This window comes from Mustela lutreola, chromosome 3 (assembly GCF_030435805.1).
Source record: "Mustela lutreola isolate mMusLut2 chromosome 3, mMusLut2.pri, whole genome shotgun sequence".
Classification (NCBI taxonomy): domain Eukaryota; kingdom Metazoa; phylum Chordata; class Mammalia; order Carnivora; family Mustelidae; genus Mustela; species Mustela lutreola.
The window spans coordinates 155,333,680-155,349,651 of record NC_081292.1 but is presented as its reverse complement, the minus strand read 5'-3'; the positions used below and the strand labels follow the sequence as shown (position 1 = coordinate 155,349,651).

Here is a 15,972-nt window from a genome sequence, read left to right as displayed (position 1 = left end):
ACTCCCCCTTTGGCTTCAACATTGTCTTTTGGGTGCTGGCTCCAGGGCCTGGGGTGAGAAGGGCGTTCTCTCCAGCCGCTCGGTGCTGGAAGGTCCGGGAGGCCTCCACCCCGCGGGGCAGCTCTAGGATCAGAGGCACCATGTTGGTACTAGGCTTTGCCTGCTGCATCCAGGCTCTCTGGGATCACCTTTCTGCTCAAGTTTTTCTCTGTGTTCTTGGGTCTCATCGTCTTCCCGGAGCTGGCATCAGGGATCTTGGCCTTTGTGTTTGAGAACACAATTTGAGACCTGCTCAGTTTCTTCCTCAACAAAAATGTCAAGGCCTTTCGGGACAACATTGAGTTCCAGAACCTTATTGACTTTGCTCGGGAATAGCCATCTTGCTGTGGAGCCAGGGGGCCTAATGACTGGAACCTCAATATTTATTTCAACTGCACTGACTTGAACTCTAGCTGGGAGCACTGCACGGTGTCCTCCTGCTGCATCAGAGACCCTGCAGAGATGTCCTCAGCACCCAATGTGGCTCAGACTCCAGGCTCAAACTGGAGCTGGAGCAGCAGAGCTCCATCCACACCAAAGGCTGCTACGTGGACCAGTTCGACAAGTGGCTGCAGGACAACCTGAATGCTGTGGCTGGAGTCTTTGCGGCCATCACCCTCCTCCAGATCTTTGGTATCTCTTTGGCCCAGAGCCTTGTGAGTGATATCAAAGCAGTGAAGGCCAACTGGTGAAGCTGCCACAGTGGCCATGACTACCTGCCTACCCAGTGACCACCCCCCCAACCCCCCTACCATGCCACTGTGCCCATGATGGGCAAGGACACAGGTGTTTCTGCTAGGACCTGAGCTCCATATAGGGTAGTGTAGGTGTGCAATGTGCCCATGGGGACAGCTGTGTGCCTCTGCCTGGGCTGCCTATTATGGAGCCGTGTGCATGGTGGGTGAGTGTGTCTATGTGAGTGTGCACAGGAGCCACCATCTCGGCTGTAATCAGGTGGCGGGTTTTCCAGGGCCTAGGAATGGCACAGCTAAGAGAGTGTGGGCAAGATCGGGTAGGGGTCTGCCTTGTCCCCTCCCAAGCTAGGACACAATTCTCTGTGCATGGCTATATGGGGCAGAGTTGGGGCTGCTGTTGCCTGGGACACAGCCTCAGGCAGCTTTAGAGCTGTCTTCCCTACCAGCTGTGTCTTTGACCCTGCCATGAGCACAGTTCGGCCTCAATACCTCAGACTCTAAAGAAAGAATTTTTTCTTCCTTGCTTGCCTCTCAGAGATGACTACAAACTACTCAAATAAACAAAATCCTAAAAACCAAACCAAACAAACAAACAAAAAAGTTTGGAGCAGATAATCAAGCTAAGAGGATGATGATCAAGAAAGCCCGAGCCTATAGGCAATTAATAATGTATCTTACTGGATGACAAGATGAAAACCTTCTTTCCAAAGTACTGGTGGAAAAGTAACAGAGAGAAAATAAGAAAGTTAGAGGATCAATCTAGGAATCTATCATCTGATTAACAGGAAAGAGGGATTTTAAAAAAAGAGTGAACAGAAAAAAATGGAGTAGAGGAAATTAGCAAAGAAATAATGGATGAGCATCCCTCCAACTGGATGATGTCAATCTTCAGAGGCTAAGGTCCCATTGAGTGCTCAGTGAAACAAATGAGACAAACAACAGACAAAAAGCCAGAGCATGTCTGGACATAGGCCAAGAACATCAAGGAAAAAGAGAAGAGTCTAAAAGCTTTAAGAAAGAAAAAAAAAAGGTGACCCATAAAGGGATAGGTAGGAGATAATACTAGACATCTTAATAGCAACACTGGATGCCAGAAGACAATTCTGGGTGGGGGGGTTATCAATTAATACCCAGCTAAACTGTCAATCAAGCTTGAAGGAAGAATAAAAGTATTTTTAGTCATACAAGGCCTTGGAAGATTTACCTTCCCCTCTCTCAGGAAGCCATCAATGGTTGGGCTCCAGCAAAATGATTGTGTAAACCATGAAAAAAGATAGCATGGAACAAAGGAAACAAAAGTCACAGGGGTGGGGCGCCTGGGTGGCTCAGTGGGTTAGGCCGCTGCCTTCAGCTCGGGTCGTGGTCTCGGAGTCCTGGGATCGAGCCCCGCGTCGGGCTCTCTGCTCAGCGGGGGGCCTGCTTGCTCCTCTCTCTCTGCCTGCCTCTCTGCCTGCTTGTGATCTCTGTCAAATAAATAAATAAAATCTTAAAAAAAAAAAAAGTCACAGGGGTACCTCCGTGACTCACTGAGTTGAACATCTAACTTCGGCTCAGGTCGTGATCTCAAAGAGATAAGAGATAAGAGCCCCACGTCATCGGGCTCTGTGCCAAGCCAGGAGTCTGCTTCTGCCTCTGCCCCTACCCCCGCCCCATTTGTGTACATTCTCTCTCTATCCCAGATAAATAAATAAAATCTTAATAAAAATGGAAAGGGAGGGCCCCAAAGAAAAACCTCAGGCATGCAAGAGACCTAGAAAGAAATCATTCCACAGGGAAGCAGGAGGATAGCAGTCTTAGAGAGGATGGTCTCTAAGAAAATGATGATTAATACACTTGAGAGTTTGGCAGAATTTATAGCTTTATAAATTCTCATTGATCTATTCCTATGTACTTCATTATTTTAATTACTGTATTCATATTATGCTTTGATATCTAAAAACACAAGAACATCCTCATTATTTTTCCTTTTCAAAAGTTGCTCTTTTGGATAAGCTTAACATTTAAATTGCAAAACAAAATACACTCTCGAGTCCATGAAAAATATTATTGGGATTTTTATTCTAAGTTTTTTATGGCAGTAGTAGGGTTAATATTGAGCCAATAGGTACTGCTTGGTTCTTCTAATTGTTTTTAATTAGCAGTCACTTTGATTACCTGACATCTGGGACATGCCAATTTTAAATATTTTAAAATTCCTGTGGCAGAGATGTTAGCTGGGCATATACTTGCCAACCTTACTATATTTCCCAGTATCCTCTGCAGTTCTCTTCAGTGAAATGCCAGGGGAAGCAATGAATGTCACATCTAGGCCAGGCCAATAAAAATTTCTAGACTTATCCCTTTATGTTCTCCCCTCCCTCCTCATTTCTTAGAATGATGATGGCGACAACCAAAGTTACCTTGGAATATCACAAAAAATGGCAGACACACTATAATCATGTATCCTTGGAGAACCATGTAGATAAGAGCCATGTGGGCAAAAACCTCCCATCACTCCAGTCCTACCACTACCAACAGAAAAATCTGCTTTGAACGATTACAGTAGAGAGAAGTGAACTTACTATCTTGAAACCATGGACAGTTTTTAGCTCTATTTAGCCTACCCTAACTAATATAATGACTAAACAAATGTTATACTTTTTTAGAGAGCAATTGGATGGTACTTATCAAAATTGTAAAAGCAGAAATATTCTGATACAGCAATTTCATTTATAAGAATATCTCATACAGAAATACTTAAATAAGCAGGAAAGGTTTTATGTACCAGGATGTCCACTGCAAAATTATTCACAGTAACAAAAAACTGAAGACAACCCAGAGGTACATCTTTAGGGAAATGCTTAAATAAATGATATAAATAGCCAATGAAATGCTATGCAGCTCTTTAAAAGATGAAACTCTGTGGCATGAGGATAAATGATGTCTTTTATAAATTAATGAATAAAAATTTGTAAATAATATTCATAGCATTTTCTGGGTTTTGTAAAACAACTATAAATACATAATCTAATATAATAGAATCATAATCTAACATATATCTTATATATAAAAATTCATGTGTACATTATATATACTTATACATACATAGAAAATCATCTAGAAAGTTATAGACCAATATATTAGTAGTGATTACCTTTAAAGATTAAGAGCACTGTGGTAGTTTTAAACTATGTCCACAAGTACTTCCGTATTCCTCTTTGCAAATGTGGGGCCCAATTTCTATCCCCTTGAGTGTGGCTGGAATGTGTGTGTGTGTGTGATTCCAGAGATGAGGTTATAAAAGACATTTGGATGCCTCCTTACTCTGCCTTTTGGACCATTCACCCTTGACACAGCTAGCTCTTACCTTGTGGAAACTAGAAGCTTGAAGGTGAGGTCCACATGTTAAAGAACTGAGGCCTGCCAACAAGCAGCCCTAACTAGTCAGTTGTGTGAGTAGATCCTACCTTGGTAGTGGACTCTTCAACCCCAGTCAAGCCTTCAGATGACTACCATTCCTGCTGGCATCCTCACAGCAATTTGTGAGAAAAGAACCACCCAGATGGTTCTGAGCCAAGAACCACCCAGCTGAGCCATTCTGGATTTCTGATCCACAGAAACTGGTACATTAATAGATGTACTTTAGTACATCTATAGTGCTTTAGGCCTTTAAGTTTTGGGGGCAATTTGTTATGCAATAGTAGATAACTAAAATGAGTATGAAGAGAAAGGTAAGGGAGAGCACTACTTAAAAATTTTTCTCTATTCTTCTTCATTGTTTACATTTTTACAGTTAACATTTATAATTTTAAAGATTTTTAATTATTTATTTATTTGACAGAAAGATATCATAAGGAGGCAGAGAGGCAGGCAGAGAGAGAGAGAGAGGGAAGCAGGCTCCCTGCCGAACAGAAAGCCCGATGCGGGGCTTGGTCCCAGGACCCCGAAATCATGACCTGAGCCGAAGGCAGAGGCTCAACCCACTGAGCCACCCAGGTTCCCCAACATCTATAATTTTCTTTTTAAAGATTTTCTTTATTTATTTGAGAGAGAGAATGAGAGAGAGCATGAAAGGGGAGAAGGTCAGAGGGAGAAACAGACTCCCCATGGAGCTGGGAGCCCGACGTGGGGTCGATCCCAGGCCTTCGGGATCTTGACCTGAGCTGAAGGCAGTCGCTCAACCAACTGAGCCACCCAGGCACCCAACATTTGTAATTTTTAAATTAAAAAAAAAAAAAAAATTTAAGTTGAAGAAGGCAAACTCTAAGGCAAAGTAGTAGCTCATCATTTGTGGGACCTATAAAGAATCATACATATTTCAAAAGTTGTCTAAGAAACTCTTCCAATGACTAGCAGAAGTGACTGCATGTATAGAAAAACAGGCCAAAAATATATTAAAAATATCTGCTCATAGTGATATAAAATAAAAGACTTTGCCAGTCGTCAATCATTATTATGTTTTTCTGCCTGAATATTACCCAGTCATCCCTAACTTGCAAAGGAGAAAACCACAGAAAGGCATTTATCTGTGTTGTACAAATGTTTGTGTTTGTGTTAACAAAGGACAAAGAGCCCCTTTCTGATTTTTTTCCTTCGAGAACCAGTACTTAAACTTGCAGTTTTGATTAATGGTAATGCCCCTAGTTAAGACACCAGCTGAAGAAGTTAAGTAAGTATTTAACATCTGCTTCTTTCTCAACACTCCGTAGCCTTCCTGGGTTGTACCCATTTGAACTTCAGTATTTTGTTTTTTGTTTATGTTATGTTTTTTGTTTATGTTATGTTTTGTCTTTTGTTTATGTTATTTCTTGTGTTCTACCCAATTATTGTATCTCTGTACTCCTTGGACAAACCCAACAAATCAGTCCAGCCAGGTTGCAAAGCAAGGACTTCTTAAACAAAACAAAACAATGACTTAATGACTTCCCCTGGTCATAGTTACATTTAATTCCTGTTGAGCTAATGGAACCAGGGGACTGATGTCTGTATCCTGCAGCAAATATTCCCATCATTTCTTCCTCTCCACTTAAAAACATTCTTTAGCTCTTACTAAAGTTAAGGGTCCCAGAGTTCTTTATCGAGTAAGCATCAGATGTACTGTTACAGGGACTTTATTCATGTACCAGATTTTTTTAAAAGTGAATATTCATCTTTCCTCTCGTATAAACTAAACATCTGCAATTTTCCATGTGTAATGACACCATCAAGGGAGCAAGGAGTGTAAGAGAAGAAGGGGAAAAGTCATTAAAAAGAGAATGTTGGGCTGGCCATTTCAAAGGAATCTAGACCTAGCCTGACTATCTGAAGTTAAAGTAATTGTTCAACTTGAATTACATCATCAACCCAAGTTGGAGTGCTCAGCACATTTCAATCATGGCTATTCCAGCTAACCACCCAAGTCGTATAAAAACTGCTCTCAACCTGTTCTCATTCATTTTTAGTATCCAGGCTTAATTGGCATTCAGACAGGAACTCGACACCTATTCGACACACTTAAAATATGTTAGTAAAATAACCATCCCCATATCCTCTGCTAGTCCCCTTTGCTAACATAGTCAAAGCATCCACTATGAGTTTCCCGGAAGATAGTGGAGATCTATACTGTTTTGACTACAGAAAGCAGGTCTTTTAGGGTACTGACTGTGTTATGGTCTCATTTGGATTGTGGTGGGTAAATAAGAGTGAGATAAAGTCCGAATAAACTGGCTCTCAAATCCCCATGCTTGCATGGATTTATCTGGTCCTTTGATGTCTTTTTTGTTTCTCTGTTGGAATGTTTCAAATATGCACTTAAGTCACCCATAGAAAAGGCTGGTAATGTAAATGGACATGTGTTTAGAATGGGCTGTCATCTTAACCTTCCCAGAGATGCAAAACCCATAAGGCACAAAGGGTCAATTGGAATTACCTCTTCTGTTTCTTCTTTTAAATATGAGAGGTTGCAGAGTTCAGAATGCCCTTTCCTTCTCGTCTCTCTATTTATTCAGGTGACTTAAATTTTGGCTGTTCTAAGGAGGGGTTGACCCTCAACTTTAGGACATTCTTCTTAAAATTGAGTTTTAACTTTCATGCCTTACTGATTATTTTAAGAGTACTATTTGAGTCTTTGATACGCTATCTTCACAGTGTTTCCCATTTAAAAAAAATCTATTAGGATATAGGTTAAAAAAAATTTTTAAGCAGAAAAGTAACACTAAAGAAAAATTAAAAAACAGAGGGAAAAATCATCCATAATCTATGACTCAAATACAAGTGCTGCTAAAATAGACCCACAGAGAGGCGAGGTGGGATAGTGACTCAGCCAAGCACATCCATGGTGTATTGAAACTGGTACATACTGGCTATTTAACAGCCCTAGAGCCAAAAGGCTGCATACGTGTACAGACCGCTTTTTACAGATCATGTTTTATCATGAGTCTTTTTGAGTAAGGTCTTCCTAACAAGGAATTCTATTCCTTCATGTTTGTAATTTTTTTTAGAATATACTTTGAAAAGTCAAAATCGAGCTCTGTTACATCAACAGCTTCAATCTGGGTAGAATACTTAAGGTCTTACAGTTAGCTGTGCAGTAGAAATGAGACACAATGTAAAAATTATTTTAAAAGCTTAAAGGATCATCCTCCTTTTGCTGACAATTACATCCCTCGAAGAAGCAGGTCAGGGCTACGCAACCATCCTCTACCTGAGACGTCTAGGTTAGATCAGCTTCTCTGGCAGTGCTTGAGTGCAGAGCTCACTTCAAAATGTGAATCCCTCCCCAAATCAGTATATTTGGAGCAGTAACAAAAATGTGTCTATAATGCTTTAAACAAACTTAACAAAATTACCTGCACTCTCTAGGGATTAAAGGTGAGATTTCTGTAGTAGCAAATAGAGCTCTTGAAAACAACTGGGTTGGGGTGCCTGGATGGCTCAGTGGGTTAAGCCTCTGCTTTCAGCTCAGGTCGTGTTCTTAGGGTCCTGGGATCAAACCCCGCATTGGGCTCTCTGCTCAGCGGGGAGCCTGCTTCCCCTTCTCCCCACCGTCTGCCTCTCTGCCTACTTGTGATCTGTCTGTCAAATAAATAAATAAAATCTTAAGAAAAAAGAAAACAATTGGGTATCACCCTGGGTACTAGAAGGCATTCTGAAGTGATCATGTGAAGGATCATTTTTGAGAACCAGAAATAGCATAATGCTGCCTCTCAGTTTTGTGGCAATGTCTGTATGATCAACTTGGCATTCCTAGTATCTCCTTCTCCATAATCTCATTTTAGTCGATGTTGCTTCTGGTTGTGTCAGGTTTAGTTTCAAGTGAAGTTAGTTCAGTTGGTCACCTCATTGTACTAATGAGGCCTCAGAAGTTTGCACCATTTGGTTTTGTGGAGAGAATTCTCTCTTAACAATAAACCTTTTCTTCACTCTCTGTTCCCCTATCCCACCCGACCCCCCAAGGCTGGGAGGTTGTAAGCCACTGAGCATGTGATACCGGGAGGCTTAGGGAAATAATGGAAAAAGCCCTGACTTTGGAATCAGATGAAACTGAAATCAAGTGTACACGTTAGATGGGATTCTTGGATAAATTACTTGACCTGTCTAAGCCCCGGACTTCTCATCTGAAAATTAAAGCTAAACAATATCAAGGTTTGTTATGAGAATTAGATAACATGAGTGATATGACTCACAGCTATAGGTAGGTGGTCCTCTCCGTAATGCGAACTCTCTCCTGTTACTAGCGCTGCCCCCCTCCCCCGCCACCCCGCTTCCAGCATGTGGTAGGGCTGAACTTCATGGTCCACTTTTGACTGTATGGGGCCCCGAAACTGGGTCTAGCTAATGAATTGTGAGCAAAAATGATGCATATTTGAAAGTGCCCGTGCAGTCTCCTTTTGACATGGTGATAGGCAACATTCAAGATGGTGGCAGTTCTCTCAGCTTGGGCTCAATGGCTATCATGAGGAGAAGGTCCCTGCTGACCCATTAAGGGTGAATAGAATAAACAAGAAACAAATTTTGGCATTTTTCAGCCAGTGAGATTTGGTGTTACTATTACAGGATAACCCAACCTATCCTATTGCTCTCCTCTATTTGAACAACAAAGTTTAAAAATAGAGAGAAGGAAAAAAGAAAAAAAACAAGGAGAAAAGAGGAGCACAATGTAATTAGTGGATTGTGGAGACATCTGGCAGATTTTCTGATTTCTCCCTGGTGTTATGGTAAAGTTGTATTTCCCAGACTGAATCTAGAAACAGCTTTTCTGGTGGTAGAGACAGATCCATGTTTCAGCCCAAGTAGGGGAGCTTGAGGAGGCAGAGATATGAGAACAAACTATATACATGGTCATAATGGACACTTGGGGAAATCTTGAGACATCTCCTAGGGCTTTTATGTATTTCAGATTTCCTCTCAGCTAAATCAACAATAGTGTACTCTCCCTACCTCTACTAGCAGTCTTACTTAGAAAGCATTGTTGAGTTCCAAAGAAACGAATGTGCTCTATTTTTAAATAAAAGTACAGACCATATCTCTTGGAAAGGAATATTTCTTTTCACCAAATAAAATGTAATTTTGAGAAAAAATAAATGTTAGAGTATTTAAATGTCCTATTCCCTTCCTCTTCATTCAATTACTAGATTTATCAATAAAATCATTTCCTCAGAGAGCTAGTTGAATATGACCTAGTAGCAATAAAAAAATGCAGTAGGAGGGCAAATTTTATTTTAACAAACGTTATTACAGCCAGTGTCTCTGAATAATGAGAATGTTTTCCAGCCCAAGTTGATAATGGAGGATTTTATGTGTTATTTACTGTTAACTGAGTTCCACAATAATAATGGTGAGCCTCTCTTAGTGCTTAGTGTTATGACAGCTGATTCATAACTGGGATACTTTATAGAAAAATAAAAGGTAACCTTTAGTCAGGTATTACTGCTGGCAGGCAGTCTGCTGAGTGTTTGGAACAGGATTGCAGTCGGCTTCATAGGACAGACTCCAACCACAGTGGCTTAGCCAAACAGAGTTCATTTTTCCATGTACATGAAGTTCAGAAGTAGGTTGTTCACTTTTGGCCTGGCTGCTTGAGAATATCTTCAAGGACCCAGAGTCTTCCTAGCTTCCTGATCTAACATTCTTAGCTTTTGTCCTTTTGGTTACAAGATGGCTACTCTTCTTCTAGGTGTGCTCATGTTAATACAGAATGAAAAAAGACCAAAAAACAAAATACACATCCTGGCTGGCTCTGTCCCCCACTTTTCTTAAAAAAAAAAAAAAAAAAAAAAAACCAAACGAAAGAAAAATCAGGAACTATTGCTTTTCTGGAAACCCTTCTCTATAGAACAGAAACATATGGTCACTATAGTTGTAAGGGAGTCTGTGGAGGGAGTATTTTAGCTGGGCATATTGCTACCCCAAATGAAATCATGTTTCTTTTAATAATAAAAAAAAAAGAGAGAGAGAGAGAAAGGTAGAATGGATCTTGGATAAACAGCTAGCAATATCCTCCATTAATCCTCAAGGGCATTATCCCAGATTCTTCAACAAAACTACAAAGCAGCTACTATTATTTGCCCATTTTATACATTAGGAAGTCGAGGAACTGAGGGCTGAAATCGCTTACCAAGGGTTACACAAAGGTGGTCGGTGGCAGCGGTGGGCAGAGCTAGGCACCCTGTGGAAGACGCTTCTCAAAACTCATAAAGGTAAAAATGGCAAGCTGGTGGGCTCTGGAGCTTGGTTGTCCTGGGAGTCCTCCCGCTGCTTAATCAATCACATAGCAAGGCAGCTGGGGGCATGGCCAAGGTCTCTTGGGCTGATTGCCAGCAGGTCCCCATGAGAGGCAGTTATGCTGTCATACTTTCCCTGATGTAACCACCTACTCTCAGACTCCAAATGGTCTTGAGGCAGCTGTGACAAGCATCAGTATGAGCCGGCTAATGAGGCAGAGTTCATGAGTGCAAAAAACTTCTTGGCACCTCATGATTCTGGGAAGCAACATGAGTTGGGGGAGGGTGATTTCCAAGGTGTGGCCTTCTGCCCTCTGTCTTGAGGGAGCTTTGTTTTAGGAATGGTGTGGGCACTTGGGGCTCGGGGAGAGAACAAATCATCTTGAAGCAACAAATATTGACAAAAATTTAAATAGTCATTAAAATGCAGGTGGGGGTGGGGGGAGCGGTTTGTACTGCCCTGTTATCTTTATTCATTGCTTTAGTTAACTTTAACAGCTCCTGGCCTGTGGTAAAATACATGAAGTAGTATAACAAGAAAAAAGGCTCAGCTCAGGGCAGGAAAGCGCAGGCACTGGGAGCTAGCCAGTGTTCTCAGGTTGTAAAATAAAATCTCTAGACCAATCGGACACTGGCCTCGGGCCATGGCAGTGATTAATGCCAGAGTTGTAAAAAGTGCTATGGTGGGAATGGTTAGCCAGGTTGTTGTGTGTGTGTGTGTGTTAGTTTTTTTCCTTCAAAGCAGCTTAGCATGAAACACATAATTTTTAGCTGGTTTAGAATCTGAAAATAAAGAATCATTTACTTTTCTTTTTTAATTAAGAACTTAAGCACTTTATAGGAAAAAAGAAGCCTAAGAAACATTAACTCTAAACTGGTTACATCATTCCAGTTCATTCCTGATCTTTGTTCAGATACTTCCATACAGTTTTATACAATTACAATTGTTATAGTAGAAATACAATTCTGGGTTCTACTTTTTCCACTTAAATTTATTTTATATGAACATTTTCATACTTATTTGAAATATGTATTTCTTTTTTTAAGCTTTAGTGTATTTTATTACATAGATCTGCTATCGTTTGCTTATTGTTGAGCATTATGGGTTGTTTTCATGGTTTTGTGTTATAAATGATGCCAATTCCATCATCTTTGTATAAATTTTTTTTTCTTTTTTTTCCCCTTGAGGTTATTTCTTTATTCCTTTTGGTTATGTTCCCCCAAATGGTATCATTTAATCAATAGGTATGAAGAGTTACTTGTCTCAGTGCTCTGACTCACAGTGTCCTCAGCAATGTAGAAACCCACCCGCTTTTCCACATCACAGGGCATGCTGATTATTTGCCTGTTGTCCCTTAATTCCCCATTTACCCTTCGACACAAACTACTTCAGAATGCTGGGGCTAGGAGCCTGCAAACCTCATTTCTCAGGCTTCATTTCTAGCTGGCTTTCTGTTAGGTTCTGCCAATAGAAGTTTCCAGCAGCAAATTAGAAGGCCTTCGAAGGAAAGAGCGGAGAAGTCATAGTTCTCTCCCTTTCTGTTTCTGGCAGTATCTCTAGTAGTGACTTCATTTCTGGATGCCCTCTCTCTGGTGTTCCCAGCACCCTGCTTAGCATCTCCAGTGACACAGTATGAAATGCAATCCTATTTTCTTACAGTGTTACCTCCTCTTTTTTGTTCCCTCAGCTGCCGTCTGTCTTTCTGTCCTTATGAACCTCAGGGTTACTGACTCTTCCCTATTTGACATTTTAGCTCTCGCAACAATATAATTGCCTATATTAAATGCTGTCTCTCTGAAATACCTAGTTTGGTTTCTATTTTCCTGACTAGATCCTGATTTACAAGCTGGGTCTTATAATTCTACTACGTATTTTATTAAAGTGACTGGTGTTTGATGGCTACCCAAAGTCTTCTTTTTCATTTGTGAAAGTTGCTAGTGGAAACGGATTTTCTTAAACCTGTAAACATTTGACCCATTTGTCATCAATCTAATTGTTCTGCGAGTCTCTATGATGATAAAAATCTCTAGATGGTTACATCTACGGGCATTATTTAAAGACAATAAATTACGTGCCTTTAACTTAAAAAAAATAAAACTGTACACATTTCATTAAAAAATTAAATTATAGGTTGAAATCTAGTCTTAGAATCTTTACTCACTTTTGCTAGCCTATTTTCCCATTTTAACAAATCCTGTAGTGGATTGAGTGATGACCCCCAAAAGATATACCTGGAACATATGAATGCTACCTTATTTGGGAAAAGGGTCTGTTGATGTAATTAAATTAAGGATTTGGGTATTAGGCCATCCTGAATTATTTGAGTAGTGCCCCAAATGCAATTACAAGTGTCCTTATAGAAGAAAGTCAGAGATGGGTGCCTGGGTGGCTCAGTCAGTTAAGCGTTTGCCTTCAGCTCAGGTCATGATCTTAGTGGTGTAGGTTCAAGGCCCTGTCTGGGCTCCTTGCTCAGTGCAGAATCTGCTTCTCCCTCTCCCTCTGCCCCCCCCACCTCTGTTCCTGTACTCTCTCTCACAAATAAATAAATAAAATCTTTTAAAAAAAAAAAAAAAAAGGCAGAGAGAGATTTAAGCCAGAAGGAAGAGGAGAAGAAAGCACAGACACAGAGGAGGAGACGGCTGTGAGCAGTTGGAGGTAGAGACTGGAGTTATGCAGCCACAGCCAAGAAATGCTGGGAGACTCAGAAGCTGGAAGAGGTAAGGAAGGATTCTCCCCCACAGCCACGAGCAGAGAAGCCTGCCCGGCTGACACCCTTATTTTAGACTGCTGGCCTCCAGAATTGTGAGAAAGGAAATCCCTGTTGCTTTAAGCCACCGAGTTTGTAGTGATTTGCAGCAGCAGCCACAGGAAACTGAGACAAATATTGTATCATTTAAATATCTCCTGTTAAAAACTATTTTTTCTTTATTCCATTTGTAATATTCAAAGTATTTATACATTAAAAGGGAAAAGGACGGGGCGCCTGGGTGGCTCAGTGGGATAAACCGCTGCCTTCGGCTCAGGTCATGATCTCAGGGTCCTGGAATCGAGTCCCACATCAGGCTCTCTCCTCTCTCTCTGCCTGCCTCTCCATCTACTTGTGATGTCTCTCTGTCAAATAAATAAATAAAATATTTAAAAAAATAAATAAAAGGGAAAAGGAACACATCAATATTGCCATTTGAGAATTGGGTTTCAGATGCTTCTTTACTTATATCCATCTCTTATTTAGTGTTTGTTCCCACCCTTTTTTAGGTGAGATTTATTACAGGTTGTTCTGTTCTTTTCTGTTCCATTTTGCTGATGACTCAAATAAACCTGATAATTAGGCCTCTGTGTCATTCACGTTCAAGGGAAAAAAAAAAACACAACCTAATAGCTTTTTATTGAGCCAAGACTATTACAAATCATTGTCTTTGTCTATCAGATGTTCCTTGACTTACATGGAGCCACATCCCAATAAATCCATTATCAACTGAAATTATTGTAAGTAAAAAATGCATGTAAAAGCACTTAACCTACCAAACAGCCTAACTTAGCGTAGCCTACCTGAAACATGCTCACACCACTTCCATTAGCCTACAAGCTCGGCAAAACCATCAAACACAAAGGCCCCCCCCCAACTTTTTTAAGAGTGCAGAAAATCTCATGTAATGTATGGAATTATGGCACTAAAAGTGAAACGCAGAATGATTGTGTGGGTGCAGGATGGTGGCAATCGTACAGGATGATCGCCCCTGAGATCTTGTGGGGACTGGGGGTGCCATCAGAGCGGATCATGCCACACTTTGCTCACCTGGAACAGATCCAGATTCAAAACTGGAAGGACAGTTTCTTTCTTTTTTTTTTTTTTTTAAAGATTTTATTTATTTATTTGACAGAGAGAAATCACAAGTAGATGGAGAGGCAGGCAGAGAGAGAGAGAGGGAAGCAGGCTCCCTGCCAAGCAGAGAGCCCGATGCGGAACTCGATCCCAGGACCCTGAGATCATGACCTGAGCCGAAGGCAGCGGCTTAACCCACTGAGCCACCCAGGCGCCCGGAAGGACAGTTTCTATGGAATGTGTATCACTTTTCTACCATCATAAAGTCAAAAAATAGTCAACGAACCATCTGTCAGGGACCAACTGTATGGTTTTTCCTTTCATTCCTTTTTTTTTTCCTTTTACAATCCATCTATTATTATCTATTCTTTTCCCCCCTTTTGGCTTCTCCTTATACACGTAATTCCCAGTCTATTTTTGTTGTTGTTATTGTCGTTTGTTTGTTTTATGGTAAGGGGTGCCTGGTGGTTCACTTGGCCAAGCCTCCGACTCTTGCTTTTGGCTCCGGTCATGATTCCAGGCTCATGGACTCAAGTCCCATGTGAGTCTTCGTGCTCAGCGCTCAGCATAGAGTCTGCTTGTCCCCCCCCCTCTGCTCCTCCCCCTGCTTGTGTGCTCTCACTCTCTCTCTCTCAAATAAATAAATAAAATCTTTAAAAAAAACATTGTGGTAAAACACACATGCTTATTTTTTGACCACCAGAGATACCCTTGATGATTTTCCCCCATCTAGTTCCTTATTTGGAGACTTTGGTCTTTAATCTGTTTTTGCCACTGGTGGTGGATATTTGTTGGTTTGCTTCTCCCCAGTCAGATACTCATTTGGGAACTTCCTTTCTTGGTGTAGCCCACATGCTTCAAGGCAAATTAACCATCTCCTCTAACACCAGGGCTAGGCCATGATTGACTTAGGTAATCAGCACATTCCAGTCCCGTCCACTGACATTGATTTGATGGAAGAGGACATTGGACCACATGGTCCAGTCAAGGTCAATTTCAGAATGTTGGGACAGGAATGTGTATTCCCTCCTACTGGATATAAACAAGGAAGCATACAGCTCAGCTGAGGTTGATAGTTCTATTACATTGTTATGAGGTGTTAAGATGAAGGATGAAGCTCACATTGTACGTACCTGAGTAGAGGAGGAAAAGAAAATGGATCTTTGATGACCTTGGTGAGTTTCTGGGTCATCTAATTTGAAGTTTGCTTTACCTTGGCACTTATGTGAGCCAGTAACACTGTTACTGGTTTTGAAGCTGAGTTCTTCCTGATTCTAGCCTTAACTGGTTTATCAAGAAATAATTATTTTTACTCAGACATGTAAATTTGAATCTTTGATCCATAATTATGACACCTGTTATCATTTATTACTTGTTGTGTGCCATTACATTGAAAAGTAGGTACTATTATTCAGCCATAAAAAAGAATGAGATCTTGCCATTTGCAACAACATGGACGGAGCTAGAGAGTATAATGCTAAGTGAAATAAGTCAGAGAAAGACAAATACCATATGATTTCATTCGTATGTGGAATTTAAGTAAGAAAACAAATGGGGGTGCCTGGGTTGCTCAATCTTTAAATGTCTGCCTTCAGCTCAGGTCATGACCCCCAAGTCCTAGAATTGAGCCCCACATTGGACTCTCTGCTCAGTGTGGAGACCGCTTCTCCTTCTCCCTCTGTCATTCCTCCCTCTTGTTCTCTCTGGCTCTCTCTGTGTCAAATAAATAAATAT

General features: G+C 40.9%; 1 pseudogene; it reads left to right on the top strand.

The window, feature by feature from the left end:
• The first annotated feature begins 45 nt into the window (after positions 1-45).
• Positions 46-731, top strand: LOC131828139 (tetraspanin-17-like; annotated as a pseudogene).
• The last annotated feature ends 15,241 nt before the right edge of the window (positions 732-15,972 follow it).